Below are 16,532 nucleotides of genomic sequence, written 5' to 3'. Positions count from 1 at the left end.
CTCAGATTGTGAGGCCATGCCAAATTATTTTTGTCAGTGTAACTCACTACAGGAAACCCAATATATCAAGACTGTGTAACCCTATCCCCTCCCCCCACCAAAAAAAAAAAAAAAACCAAAAAATTTTCAAGTAAATTACCATGTTTCCTTCTCTCATTATTCTACTCATAAGGAATTTCCTTGAGGAAATTGCTTTAATTTTGATCCTAAGTAGTTCTGATCCTTAGTTTTTTTATTTCAGTTCAAGAGTTTATCTTCAAGACAAATGTGCCAGTTTTTTGCCCTCACTCTTCTTTGGCTGGCCTCTGCTTAGGCTGGGCCTGTTTGGTCAGAGAGTGCAAAGACAGCTGCCTGTCATTTGCAGGTGAAATGTTTATATTCTAGAAATGACAAATTGGGATCTTTTGATAAGACAATATTCCACAGCTTTTTGTTAAATTTAATAGTAGGAATAAGTGCATAAAATAAATCAGTTTGCCTGTACATATACTCAAGCAGGTATGTACACAGTAAGCTCTCTCTGGTTGTCAAACTATTTTAGCTCTACTCTTAATTGGTATGTCTGTACCTTTACCCACAAATTTTGAAATTTAAAAGGTTAAAGGTACCACCTTAAAATTATGACCTAGTTTATAAGTAGGTCCTATTTGTGCAATAGGACAAAGGGGATATTTTCAAACCTTTTGATCTTTGGAAGGAAAGATTTTATGGGAAGGAGATAAGCATGTTATCCAGTACTCCATCATAAAAACAATAATGAATTATTTCTATTCCTTACAGCAGCAAAATCAGACATATTTCAAGCTTTCCAGTGTATGTGGAAGTTTAACTTGATTTGAACTGAAAACCCAGTTTTCAAAGCATTCATTGCACCAGTAGAATCAATTATTTGAGTAAATCAGCAGTCTTTAAACAGGGAAGAACTTTCATCATATACAGTTATTTTTCATCTTTCTTTATTGCTGGTAGTAGGAAAAAGATCAGTAGAATTTTCTAGGTAAAATGTGAGGATTCCTATCTTACAAATGAGTGCCAGGCAAGTCTGGTTTTGAGATATCTCAGGCCAAAGGGAGTCTCCTGGATTAATTACTCCAGCCCTTTACTTGCTGTGTGGAAAAAAAAAAGTGGTTGTGACATCATTCTCTTGGCCATGCATTTCCAAGGAGGAAAAAAAGACCATGGATACACAGAGAGCCCTCCCATTCTAGAAAAGGTGAAAGAGTTTTGGTGCCCATCTGTATTTGCTTTTTCCATCTGTCCATGGCCAGTGATTGCCCGTGCAGCAATGAGAAGTCTGGCTGTCCTTGGGGCCCAGAGCCTTAACTCAGGAACTCAAGGAGCACAATACCTTCCATGTAGTTATATCCATCAAGGTCTGCACCCAGAGTATGATACTTCAAAATGAAGCAATTGTTTCATCACACAAAAGTGACCACTAAATCTTTTCATTAACTACAGAGGCATTTGTAATTCAAGTACAAATAGGGTAATAATAGGGAACATTTGTTGCTTTTCGTGCTCCTTCTAGTTCATTTAATATACAATTTATTCCTGTGTTAAATTCCTTTTCTCTTCTGTGGATCACATACATATTTAGTTATATGCAGACATTGCTACAGGTTCAATCTATGTACAAATCAAGGAAACAAAAGCAAGGCCTTTCATATGAGAAAATTATAAGCAAGAACATTGTACCCTCTGATAAAATCTCCAAGGCCAAGGGGAGTTTGCTTTGGGAGGAGATAACAGTATTGGATAAAGCATATTGAAGCTGATCTACATTATATTCCCAGCACTGATCTTTTGTAGTAACAAGTAGCCAATTACTGAAGTCTTTTCAGTTCATGTTCTTTTCTTCTCTCACTCATTTACATGAACTAGGAGATTGATCTTGCCACAGTTCAGAAATCTTTCCCTTCAGTCTCAACCTCTCTTCATTCATAGCCCCTTATTTACCTTGAGTAATCAAACTGTTCTGCCCATATCCTTTTGTTTTAATGGTCACAAATGGTCACAAATGATGTATCCTGAACAAAGCACATTATTGTACAAGTGATCCCACTGATGGCAGAGACTATCCTGAGGTTTCCATGCATAACCACACATGGGCACATAAGCCTTTAAGCCCTGCAGAGCGTGAATCATCCTGTAAAGTCAGAAGGCAGCAAGCTGGGCAAGCTGCTCTCTTTCCATTGTCTGTGTCTGGCCAGAAACCAAAAACTTCTCTTTTTTTTATTCTCTTATCTTTTTTTTTTTTTTTTGTCTCCTAACAAGTACCATGATAACTTAGAAATGGATGGTTTTAAACCAACCAAGAATATTTACATCTAAATGCCACCTACTTTTTAGCACCGTCAAATAACAACATGAATAAAAGGTGGTCTACAGTGTGCAGATACATAGAGCTGTATTTACTGAAATCCTGATGCACAGCACAGACACTGTGCATGGCTTGCTCTGTGCTGCTGGCTGAAATACCCCAGGGTCTGATGCACTTCAGTCAGCAGCAGAGAGGAGCCTGGCTCTCAGCACATTGTGCAGAGTGCAAACCACAACCACTCCTCAAGCAATGAAGCATTATTCCCCAGCTCAGCACCCAGCTCAGCAAAAGGCTTTATCAGCACCTATAACTCTCATGCTTGCACCTTCCAGGTCTTGTTATTCAGTACTCTGGGGTCACTTTTTAAGCTTCCCAGGATGCACACATTCGTTCTGATCCTTTCACAGAATTTGTGTTATGGTAGGCCTCATCATTCCTTCAGAAGTTGATTTTGGACAGGAAGTTTAGTAATTACCTTTTTTTTTGGGGGGTGATTTTTGCTCAAGATGTATTATTTCTCTGTAAGTATTTAAATTTTCAAATTATGTCCTTGTACACCAAGGGTTTGGTGGTTTATCTCAATTTTAGGTTTATTTAATGGTTTTTATACATTGAAAACTTCTTTAAATGCTTGAAATTAACATAAATCATTTCAGCAATGTAAAATAAACATTTTATAAACCTGAGTGTGCATAGCAAATAGAAATTATGAAAATTAGTGTTTCAGGTATCACACAAATAAAACAGCTGCCCCAAATCCCTGAACCCAAGGCATCTCCTGCAGAATAAAAAAGGTCTTGAGTTCCTGACTATGTCAGATCACTTCCTACCATAGGAAACCCACAGGGATGTTACACTGCATTCTTGGCTTCACAAGTCTGAAATGATCACTCACACATGCTCACTTAATTAAGTAGAAGCTAATTGCATCCTACTTATCAGATAGAAAGGTGTTAAATCTTTGGAAACCATTGACGACTGATAAAACTAACCTGTAGGTTGGGAAGGAAATATATTTGTTTCCTCCACCTTTTATTGAAGGAGTGCTTTTACAGCTGCAGCGTCTAAAGCAGAGATTCCAGCAGCCCACACCATCCCAGGGAGAGGGCAGCAGAGCTGAAGTGTTTTTACCAATTTTGACAGAACTTGAGTTCCTTTTCACAAGAATCTTTTTCTGCTTTCTTGCCTCTGGGTGAGCTCATGATTCCCTGCTCAGCAGGTCTCTAGATCTAATAAACTCTAAGCCTCAGCAAATCCCAGCTGATGAGAGGAGGAGCTTGTTCTTTCACCTGGCTGCACCTTGAGGACAAGGAAGACTATTCATCTCTGCAGGACAAGTGCACTACAGCACTTGCAGTGCTCTTCCTGGCTTTCTGTCAGATTCCCACTGAGGCTACACACACCCTCTAGGATAAAACAGGATATTCCTAAGGAAGAACTGGTAAATTATATTATAAAAGTTTCAAATGTCATTTCCAAGAACAATAAAGATTATCTGAAAGACTGCCTACCTGTACAGAATGCTGACATATGATACAATGCTTGCATTGGGTCTTTGTTAAAAATAAATCGTGCATCCAACTGCTAATGTACTTCTTGGTTCAGTGACAACTACCCACTAGTGGTCAGGCTTTACAGTCAGGCAAAGAGCTGTTATCTGTAAAACAGGACTGAGCAAGAGATAAGGGCTTTCTTTTTTAGTTTTTTTTTACTACATATCTGTGTAACAATAAAATTGAAGGCAGTCAGGCTACTAAGAAGGGAATTTTTTTTTTGTCAGTATATCAAAATACCACAAAAAAATTGCAGAAATCAAGAAGGGTAACAGTGGTCTGGTTTCTTTAGTTGCATTGGCACATGTCTGTAATTTCTAGGTAGAGCCATCCCATGATAATTGGGTGATTTTCATGGTTTTTTTTTTCTCAAGTACTGGCTCTTAAATTGACTCTGATTTCTACATTCCTCACTTTCTTACTCTTCCATCTTCCCAGCAGTTAACTTTTAGAGCTATTCTAAATTCTGTGTCAGTAACATTCATTTGAAAATTTTGTCAGAGAGTAGCAACAGAATAAGCAATTGATCTGCTGAGTACTTTTAACAAAATAATGATAGAAAACCCTCCTGCACTTTGGCCCATGCAAAGCAGAAGCCATCACTGCCCACAGTTTTTTTTTTTGAGTTAGGTAATCCTGGGCAACAATGCCATGAGTGAAGAAAAACAGGAAAAGCAGAAAATGTGAGGGTTTGGATCAAGTGTGGACAAATCACTAGTTCCATTTGCTAAGAAATGATGTTCAGCACAGTTTACTGCTGTTGAGCATTATCCAGGGGCATAAGACCTGCCAAAGGAAGTGAGAGGGAGGAATGTTTTAATGGAAAACTTTCTAAAAAGCAGATTGAAAGCAAAGGATCAGTGAGTTGATTTTTTTGAAAGAGATAGTTACAGGAAAAGGGCAGAAAAACATGAAATTGGGCAATTAGACGGGCATGGAGAACCAGGGAAGCTTTTTCAGATGGAGGCTGCAATTGAGATTTTGCAAGGAAGACTGGTAGGGAAAGGTTATTTAGTTACATGAATAAGAGCAAAACAATTTCAGAAAAATGGATCCAGCGTGGTTTCTGAAGAAAACAAACATGTTTACTTTAAGATGGAACTCAGTGAGTTAATGAAAAGTGTATATTTGGTGTGGTATTTAGGGGGTTTATGGAAGATATATATACATATTCAGGAAGACTGGGAGAAAAACAATACAAAGATTTAGAAATAAGAGCATTTAAAAATTTAAATTACAAGCCAGCAATGTGTCATTGTAGAAAGAAGGCCAATATTATCTTGTGCTGTATTAGGCAGAGCATTGTCTACAGTTTGAGAGAGCTGATCCTTCCACTCTGCCCCAGCCTTGAAGATACTCAAAACCAAATGAACACCATCCTGACCAATCTGCTCCCACAGACTCGTCTTTGAGCAGAAATTTGGACCAGATGATCTTCACAGATGCCTTCCTACCTCAGCTGGGCTGTGATCCTAAATAGGAAGGAGGCAGAAAATAAAGCATTTGGTACAACAATCAACAAATATTTCTCTGCAAATGTTTGCTGCTACTGCAGCATAAAAGAGCATTGATGTGTGAATACAATACAATGAAATACACAAATATGTGTGACAGTAAGCACAATGACACAATAGACAAAAGCTGGATACAAAACTAGACAAAGAGGTAGCAGAATAGCCACAAAGGAAGAAAATGGAAACGAAAGGTAAAGAAAGTTTTTTTCCTCAAAGCAACATTTGACATTTGAGAATTTGGGCTGTATTGGCAACACTGCCAAAATCCTCTGTTTCTGTATGAGATCTATAAATATTACATGACTAATTTTCTCAGCTGGTAAAATCACTTAATAGCAAGCACGGGTTTACATAACACTTCCAGGGAAAAAAGACAATCTCTTGGATTTGATTATACAAAAGGTGAAAAAATTCAAGTGATTTCAGTAACTACTAAGCAAAACACCAAAGACTGTGGCCATAGGCCATATAATTACATTTCCATAGTGAAAGGTATGAATGCTGGCATCAAGAATCCCAAAAAGCAGAGAAATTTCTGAAAACCAGTAAGAGGCAGGAAACATAGATCAGAACAACTGGATTACTCCTAAATCAGTATTAAGGAATGTTTGTATCTTTCTGGGCATTATAGAAATGTTGAAAAAATGTATGGCTGTAATGTCAAGTAAAATTGGTTATTTCCTTTTCTTTTTTTCCATTAAATTTTTTATCTTTTATTTCATCTTAGGTAGTTGGCATCTTTAATGACTTGGTAAAGCTACTGGTAAAGGGAAGAATGAGATAAATCATCAGAAATTAGAGATGTTCAGTATTTGTGTGATTTCTTCATTTTTTTTTAACCTCACTTTACATCAAGCTGCACAAACATCATTATTTACAGCACAGAAATTGTAACCTAAAAATTATAGTGATCTATCAGATATCTGTATCATCAAACTCGAGAGCCATTCATGCTAAGTCAGACAGGGCAAAGTAAAATAATACAGGAGGTCAATAAAATAATTATACATAGCAGATACCATGATAAGGAGCACTTACAGAGCATAATTCACATTTTGCTATGGATTTACTATTACCAGTAAGTGGGAAATATTTCACAATATCCTTGACTCACCCATGTGTGATACATGATGCAATCAATTTCCATGGAAATTTGTATCTAGCCTTTTACTAGAACAGTACTTTGAACTCCATATTATTATGCTTTGGCAAAATGCAGGATTAAGGCTGCTTGCTGTCAAAGGAGGCTGTTTAGCACCCACAGACTGGAGAGAAAAAAGGGCACATTACTGACAGTGTTCTGGTAACCCTGAGGAACTCTAAAATACAGCTGCTAAGGTCAGTGGTCCTGATCTCTGATGACTACCCTGATATGATGGTGTTTGAGGGAAGAGATGAGAATCTTGACTCATGTTTCAGAAGGCTGATTTATTATTCTATGATATATATTATAAGAAAATGATAATATATATGATGGTGTTTGAGGGAAGAGATGAGAATCTTGACTTATGGTTCAGAAGGCTGATTTATTATTCTATGATATATATTATAAGAAAACTATACTAAAGAAAGAGAAAGGAAACATCAGAAGGCTAGAAAGGAATGAGAATAAAAAACCCGTGACTGACCAGAGTCCCGACTCAGCTGGACCTGTGATTGGTCATCAAGTAAAAACAATTCACATGAGACCAATTAAAGATGCACCTATTGGTAAACCATCTCCAGACCACATTCCACAGCCATCAGATAGTTGTTGTTTACATTTCTTTTCTGAGGGTTCTCAGCTTCGCAGGAGAAAAATGCCAGCAAAAGGATTTTGATAAAATATGTCAGTGACACCCTGGAGGGTTGGGCTTTTTTTTACTGAAGTGTTTAAATCACTTAAGTCATTCTAAAGAGAAGACTGGACTCTGGATACCGTATCTGCACATCTCCCCAGTTACATCCCACAGCTTCTCTGCAGACCCAGCTGTACCCTCAGTGTGAAGCACAAGCTCCTAAAGAGCAGAGGCTGCTTGGTCACTGCCTTGCTGCCTTTCAGTTGGGGTTAAGGAGAGGACAGAGAGGAGACAATTTTGGCCATTCAGTTGTTGGCTTTGCTGCCAAGCCATGTGACCCCTGGGATGAACTGGGCAGGTCTGAGCAGCCCTGCACAGCAATGGATGGGCACTTCCCATGAACTCTGTGGGTTCTTAGAGCAGCCCAGGGAAAGGGACAAACTACGAGCACCTTGACTCACAGCCCTGGCAGCTGCGGAGGGCAGGGGAGGGGAGGAGAGAAAAAATAAAGCCCCTTTTGCTGTTTTAAGTGTTTAATTCAATTACTAGTGATTAGGACATACCTCTTACACGGTGGAATGTTTCTCAGTGCAATAAACATCAACTTGACATGAGGAACAGTGGGTATCTTTGTAGAGCAGGAAGGAAGGAGCTTTGTCCTGTCCTCTAAAAAATATATTCTTATGAAACCACTTGAGAATTGAGAAGTTGTTTTACCCAAAGACTGGAAAGACTTTTTTTCTTTTTTTCATTCCTTAATTCTCCAGCCCTCAGGCTCAAAATCACAGAATATTATTAGACTGACTGCTCCAGGTGACACTGTACATGTTTAAAGGCACAAAGGTCAGAAGGAGCATTTGAACCTGTTAACATTTGAATTAAGAGATAAGACTTAATTTATAAGATTTGGTAAGAAATGGACACTCCACCTTTGAACTGTTTCTATTGCAGAACACAGCCCAGTTCCTCATTCTTTGTCTTCTGAGGTAAATGAACTGTTCATGAAAGCGCAGAATGAACTTTTCACAACTGGTGAAATTCCCTATAAGCAAGACAGCCTGGGAACTTGAACCAACAAATGAGGGGCAGAGCAACTGTGGGAAAAGTACAGCATCCACTCACCTGCTGCTCTGTGTGTAAAAGGCCACAGCACATTCAAGGAAAGCATCTTCTTCCCTTTCTTCCTCAACAAACTCTTCCTTAGTGAGTGATTGTGTATCAAATTTACTCAGGAGGCTGATTGTTTAAAGTCTACCTGATGAGGGCTTCTCACACAGCAAAAAGATAGTGTGCTATTCTTAAATCCTCCCTCTCCTGCCCACAAAGCTCCCAGGAGAAATGTGCTTTGTTAGCTGGGACCACTTGTTTTACATACACTGTCTCTGTTGTCAAAATTACAAAAAAGTTACATCTTCTGCTGATGTGTATAAGGAAAACAGCATTTCAGCCACAGAAGAGTTCTGTGGTTTATATCAGGCTTCTAATTATTACAAAATTTTAAAGAGGAAGAGGCAAAAAGAAAATAGGAATCAGTCTTTTTGGAGAATATATAAAAAAAACCACCTTTTTTATTTGCATATTGTGTCATCTGGTAACTTAAGGCATAGAATAACTGAATGTCTAGGCAAAAAACAGATGGTCCTTTCCACCTTAGAAGAGGGTGATGGGGCGACTTTGTAAGTTCGCTCCCAACCTAAATTATTTTACTAAAATAATGACACTGAACTATTAGAAAGCCACTTACTACTTTATGCTATTTGATGTATATTGTGATGTTATTTTAATGTAATATCTGGAATTATTATATTATACAAAACTTTATCTCTGTTTTTATTACATATATATATATATATATAAGAAGACATTTACTCAATCATATCTATTATATCTATACCTATGTATATATCTATATCTATGTGTATTAACTATAATTATTTAGTGTACATACCTTTTCTTTTCAAAGTTTACATAATGAATTTATTGTGAATAAATAGAAATGTATTTCCTGATGTTTCATATGCCTCCAAGGTTTCTAATATCTTCAGTTCTTTTTTGTTTTAGCAGACTTGGGTGCTCCATCATCTGAGAAGTCTGTAGAAAATACACCATGGATGTAGGTCTTTTCTATTCACTGTTTTCATGTTGCTTACAACAACAAAACAAAACAGCAAGCAAAGATAGCAGAAAGAAACTCATTTTTATGTTAAAATTTTGGTCTTGTTTCTTTCTTAAGTAAGCAGTGCTAAAGCAAAGCAAACACACATCAAGCCTATTTTAGAGCATCCACAGGAGACGGGCACATCTCCTTGCCTTCTTAAATGCACTGCAAAAGCTTCCTTTGACTGCAGGGGGAGCAAGAATTTTCCTAAAGTATTTTTGAAGCATTTAGCTGTGGTGCACTCACTGTGCAGTGTCTTGCTCGTTAGCTAGATAATTATTTCTCCATAGAACAGGAAGAATGAACTACATACATAGCATATGAAATTTTTCTTGCCTAAGGCTGAGTCTCTGTAGAAACAAATGTATAAAAGAGGCTAAAGTCAGTAATTTAATTTCTTTGTATTATTATACCAAAAATATAATTTCATACAGAATGAACAGCCAGATATAAATTTATCTTGGAATAACAGGAAACTTATGTTGTTACAAAGTTAATTTTTCCACTTCTGCAATAAATAGATTAATTTTACCAGTGTTACACTGACATTCTTCACCTGCATGTGTAGCCTTATGATTTTATCTATGCCTCTATTATATTTTGTCCAAATATCCTCAATAAGGAGTATATATGGACAAATCATTCTTTTGTATTCATTATAATCTTATTAAACTACATAGAAGAATCAATGCAGCTTCTAGAAGTCAATGTACTCACAGGGATGACTCAGAAATAAGGCACCTGGAATAGTTTCCACCCCAGCTCTCCCTCTGTCCCTAAGAAGCTCCTGTTCCTGCAGAAAAGCACTGTAACCTCGAAAGAACCAAATGCTATGAGTAAGCTCTTCTGATAATGGACCAGGAGCATTACTGCAATTAGAAGTTGATAAGGAGTTGTAATATGAAGATTGACACACATTCTGTTAACAAACCACTGATAGGTAGATTGAAATGGCAAAGGCCCTGAGCCACAGTTATCAGGAGCTCACCTCAAGAAACCTGGGCAGGAAACTATGTTTTGAGGTACATTAAAGACAAACAGAAACCTGCTGTTGGGAAACCATTCAGACAATGTAAAAATTCAACATAATTTGACCATGTATAGAACTCCACAATAATCTATTGAAATAGCCATAAGTGATAGCAGAGGTGAAGCCATCTGCAAATATAAGCCTGTAAGAAATACCTCCTGCTGCACAAGTGTCTGTGCTTTAGAATCCAGAATGCAAACCTGAGCACTCAGCCTGCCTGCAATGCTCCCACTGAAGTGTTACCTTACGGTCACCCCAGGGAAAGTCACCTTATCTTCACCTCTGCTCCAGCATCCTGCCCAGCAGGCCTGGCTGTAAACCAGCTGGGTCTGACAAAGGCAGGTGTTAAGCCCAGCATTACCCTGGGTTTCCAGGACTGACACAGGCCTGGTGTCTGTGCTGGATCAGGACAGTAAGGTCAGCAGTTCATCCTCACCTTCCAGGACTGGGGCAAGAGAAGCTGAACTGGTCACTGTTTCAGAAAAGTGTCTTCTTTTTGTGTGTCAAGCTCCTCCACCAGTGCACCAGGAAAATGCATTCTTAGGTCAGCTTTCCTAAGTTTTGCTTAAAATACGTGGTCTCAGCAGATGCTCAGAAAGCAAGCAATAAATCATCAAAATGTCCAAACTCAGTCTTTGAAGATCATTCCACATATCCACTTTCTCTTTGGATGACAGGGCTTTCTGCCTTAATGATATCTACTAGATGTGTCACGGCTTTCTCATACCCTCCCCAGGATACTTTTGAGTTTACCTCACAAACTCAGTTATCCTCCACTACTAAAGAACCTTTTTCTCTTGGGCAGTTTCATTGATAGCTTAGTTATCTTCCTCTCTGTGTTTTGCTGAGAGTGTATTTTAGTGGATTACATCTGAGAGTTTCTTCTTTCTAGAGCAGGGTTGTTTCTTTCTCCATGAGCACAACTTTGAGGTTCTGCTTTCGCAACCACGGAAAGAAATATATGTAATATCTCTCAGATTCATTTCAAATGCAATTCAATTCTCAACAAAACACAGCAAGGCGTCTTTTATGAAGCTCGGCAAGGCTGGTGTTCATTTCAGTGTTCTTGGTGAGGTGTATTTTTCAGCTGTTATGGGTTAGGAATACTATTCCTCAATTTAGTATTCCCACTGTAAAGAAAACCACAAGATACTCCCTTCCCCCACTCCAGCAAGAGAGACAAAAGGCAGAGATTACAGGTTAAGATTTCCTGGGAACAGCAATGAGATAAGAAAATGAAAGTTAAAACAGCATTAATAACAAAAGCATACATAAAGTGGGTGATTTACATACGACAAGATGCTCACTGATATTCCAGGAGATCCATCTCCTCTATACTCTCCACTAGGCAAAGTTATAGGCAGCAGTGAGATGTCCCCTAGGTTTTCTCTTCCCAGGGCCAGGCAAACACATCTCTCTCAGCAGCTGTCTGTACATTACCTGTGAGTCCCCCAGAACTCCACCTGCAGGTAACGAACACCATTTTGCCTTCTGGTATAAGTGGAGCATAAAGAATCTCCAGAAGACCTCAGTGTAGCTGACCTCTCCCATCAGTTTTATGAGAGATACGCTTGTTTTGTGATGTAAAATTGAAAACATCAATGTATTAAAGCTGTTCTCAAAAGCAGACAGTACAGTCTAGTCTTCATGATAATAATGCAGCCATTAGCATCTCCAGAATTTCCTAATAGATGGCTAACATTTGATTTGATGATATGGAGGCTGAAGGTCTGTCAGCAGCTGAGGCAATCTAAGAGGTTGCAGCTGCTGAATATTTCATGCTGTCCCCAGTCTCCTCCAAATCATCTCCTACTTATTCTTAACCTTTCCCATGCTCCTTGCTGTGGTAAGCTCTGCTTTTCCACCAGCTCTGGCACTCATTACAGCAAGTGAGTCAATTCAGCTTCTTGGCAGAGAACAATCCACTTTTATTTTGTCTGGGTATGTTTTCTGCCATATTAATGAGCTCAGAGGACTCAAGAAATGATCCAGTAAAAACCAGACCCCTTGCACAACAAGCAGAAACTGCATGGCCAGGATCAGGATGGTAGTGGTAAAAACATCATCCTTTAGAATCTGTCTGAGGCTAGCTCTACTTACCCTGTGGAATCCTGCCTCTGCCAGTTATTACCAGTTTATTCTGTCCTGTCCTCTCTGAGGGCAACAGGAACAGTTACTGATTCCTGAGAAAGGCAGTGGCCAAGGAAAGCAATTGGACCTCAGAGAAAGCTGTGCTTTACCTCTGCTCTGCTAAGCACTTCCTAAGTGACCATTGGCCTGTAATTTAGCTGGCCCCACCTCCATATCTGTAAAAAAATGCCATAGGCATTACATTTTCACAAGAGGTTTCAAAGAGATAATACATAAAAACCCTTTGATGTTCATAGACAAATGTACAGTTCCTGAGGGCATCTAATTAGCTAGAGTAAATGACTAGGTCACTTTATAATAATTCGTACTGAATTCTCAGTTCCTGAGGATGTTGCACAGTAATTCAGTATGCCATCACCAAACTGAAACAGAAAACTAAAAAGATGGGATATATTTTCTTTACTAGATATGTAGATATGTATTTCCTTAGTAGAACATATATTTGACAGTATGCTTTAATAAAAACTGTCCTGTACTCCCTATAGACATGTGGCATCTTCCACTTGAAACTTTATATTCTACTCCTTTGCTTTAGCTCTTCTGCATGATGAAAGAGCTCAGCTTTGTGCAGGATTGAGCTCAGGTTTGTGGAGGATTAACGGAATTTAAACCCATTCTAGCAGCAGTCTCAGGTCTTCATGCAGTTCCACCGCTGCTTCTTGGTTTTAGTACCTTCATCACATATGAAAACCAGAGTCTGGAGCGTACACCACTAAATTTTCAACTTCCAACTAGGATGTAGAAGCAAAACTATCAAATATCAGCATTTAGAGCAATAGACAATCCTATTATTGTATGCAGCAATTTCACAAAAGCCTATTTTTGGAAATATCCACCGTGCAGTGCGGAAAAAAAAAAAAAAAAGTGAAAAGATGTCCTTTATGACCAGCAGTTGTCTTGCCTCTGCTAACTTAAGCTAAAGTACAGAATGAACCTATGAGAATCGGCCCTATCATCATCTTATGGATCACTAATTAGATTAGCTCTCTTGATTAAAAAAAAAAAAAAAACAACTAGCAAAGTACAGTTGTTATGAAAACAGTAGAAAACTAACTCATTTTTAATGTGTGTCTTCAATGCAGTGTATAGTTTCAGGAATAAATTTTGCAGTAAGTTGCCATAATTTTTTATGGAAGCATCTCAGTTAAGGATTTTGAAGCATGGAGTAGCTACTATACCACTAATGAACATTTATATTCTCTGAATTATTCATTTTAATTCTTATGAATATTTACTTTTATCTATATAAAATTCTTGTAGGGTGTTTTTTCTGATTTCCCCATTTTGATTTGAATAATAGGGCTTTGAGCAACCTGCTCTAGTGAAAGGTGTCCCTGGTCATTGGCAGTGAATTATCACTAGATGACCTTTGACATCCCTTCCAACCTAAGCCATTGTGTGATTCTGTGACTCTTGTAAAGACTTACTGGCTTAATAACTGCTTTTCAAAGGACTTAGCATTAGCTGTCTTCAAAATGTGAATTTATTTTTATGATTTATTTATTTTATTGTCCTCCAGAAGGGCAGAAACTGCAACAATGATTACTCGGGGTTTGAACACTGTGAGAGTGATTCTAAATATAAAATGTCATTCAGGGAAAACTATTGTCTAATACCAGGTCAGAAGTAAAACATACCCAGGGAAACATTCATTGCATCACTGCAGTCATGGCTTCACAATGAAATGGTTCTTGCCAAATGGTGACAGGGTATTGTCATGTACTCTTTGGCATGTGCCAAAACAAATGTAGGAGACAGAACACAGAATGGGTCACTGCAATCCTGCCCTCCTCGGGATCTACAGAAAGGTTTCCAGCACACAAAGGGTGCTGCAGATGACCTGTAGAAATGTGAGGGCACTGGCAGCCAAGGTCACAATCTGTTTGTGCTGGCTCCCTGCTCCAGAGCAACGGAGTTTATCCACTTGTGCAGGCACAGGCACCCTCGCTCATACCTCTCATCTTCCCAGTAGGCAAAAGGGTGCAAGGGGCAGCGTGACTCGTTAGCCTGGTGCCCTGGACACGTCACAACTCCACCTGTTCCAGCCTAGCTCCAAATACGTGCCTTCTGTCCCTGCTGGGGGAGCCCAAGGATCCCACATCTGTAAGGAAGTGCAGGATTTGACAGCCGAGCCCTCTCTGGCACTATGAGGCAGAAGGGAAAGACACGGACCTCTGGCATCCACTCTTTAATTCACACTGTATCACATGCTTGGAGTAGCCTGACACAGTCACATTTTGTCCTTAGCTTGAGGTCAGTAAAGAAGAATCAGCCAAGAAGAGCAGAACGTAATTGCCAACTTAACTCTGCTGAGATTAAAGACAAAAATCAAACTGAAACTAAAAAAACCTGAACCAAAAGCAAACAATTGGGTTTATGTGCTGTTGAAACTAGTTATTTAGGAACTAAATTATGTTGGCTCTGAAAAATGCACTGCAAATATTTATGTGCTTAATTAATGTCTTCCAATGTGTCCACTACCTTAAAAATATATTTAAAAACAAGCAGTGGGGCTGTATTCAAAGATGGAAAAACCTTCAATTTGAGTACAGTTTACAGAACAAGAGGTCAAAAAGCTGCATGTGGAACAAGAGCAGCATTTACAGGAATCTGCATTGTGTGGGCAGTTGACAATAACCAGCAACTTTATAAATGTTACATTTTGAGGAACTGAATTCAACTTTCTTATAACTAAGTCCTCCAAAATCAATGAGATCTCCATTATTTCAGGCTGGAAATTGTTATAGCAAGTCTATCTAAATTCCACAATCTCTTCTTCTGTCAAGAATAATATATACAAGGCTCTCAACTAGCACTTGAGCTTTATTTTGTTGTTTTTTTTTTTTTTCCGTTTTGCAAGTTGTTCAGCAGGAGAACAGAACAGCAAACAACTTGATCTGCACTGTGTAGACTTGCCTCAGTGAGATCTGGACCAGAAGCAGAAGAAATCAGTCCACACGGATATCCACACTCCCTCCTTTAAAGGAAGCTAATTCCTTCAGAAGTGTCTCAGCCGAGTGTGGCCTCACACCATCTTACTGTAAAGGTACAGCCAGAGCTCCACCCTTCCTTCCCCTGCAGGCTTCCCTGGGACAGCACCCTCTATCCCTACTCTGCAATCAGTATTGCATAATAAATACTACAAGAAAAAAATGTTCTATTGAAACAGTGAATAGGAATGTGAAGGAAGCGAGAGCACACTGTTGAATGGCTAGGAAGAATAAACTACTCTCCCTGAGTCAATATTTTCTGGTTTTGGACTAAATTATTTCCCCCTTCTGCCTGTCTTGCATGTCTGTTGAGGGTTAAGGAAATATCACAGGTTATTGCTGTCACCTCTCCCGTTCCTGGTCTGTAAACATTCACAGGCATTGCTAAAGAACACCTAAGGAAATGGCACCTTCTAGACAATTTCTGTAACTCAGTAATCCTTAACAGTACAGTGGCATTTCATGTTTTGCATAAATGTCTGTCATGATATTGCTTCCTCCCTTCTTGGATCTATAGTGACCTCAACCTTTGCTGAAAATTGTCACATCCTATCTTGAGCTAAAATACACCCAGAACACAATGCTGCAGCTTTTAAAAGAGAAAAGAGAAATAACACAAACCCCACACTTTTCCTAGGAATTATACTGATTAATTCAGATTTAACTAAGATCTCATGGGATTAATTCCTTGAATTCCTAATCTACATGGAGAAGATGTAGCCTTGGATAAGTTTTCCTGATGAACTGCAGTTCTTGGCTTTAGTGTGGAAGCTCACTGTGACAAGAGAGGAAGTAGAGGGGGGATCTCTGACAAAGCCAGGAGGGACTATTATGACCTAGGATAAACTCTGTGGATCTTTTTCTAAGGGTTGCAGCAAGCTCTTGAGCAAGATGATCACTAAACTATAGCTAGGTTCCAAGAAAAAAAAGAAATACCAGTCTTGGTGATAAGATTTAAGAATAATAGAAAATCTTCGATAATATTTGGCAAGTGGTCCACATGCTACTTCACTGTCAGTCTTGAAAATGTGGATATGG

This window comes from Molothrus ater, chromosome 2 (assembly GCF_012460135.2).
Source record: "Molothrus ater isolate BHLD 08-10-18 breed brown headed cowbird chromosome 2, BPBGC_Mater_1.1, whole genome shotgun sequence".
In the NCBI taxonomy this organism is placed as follows: domain Eukaryota; kingdom Metazoa; phylum Chordata; class Aves; order Passeriformes; family Icteridae; genus Molothrus; species Molothrus ater.
Note: the sequence above shows the minus strand (reverse complement) of the source record.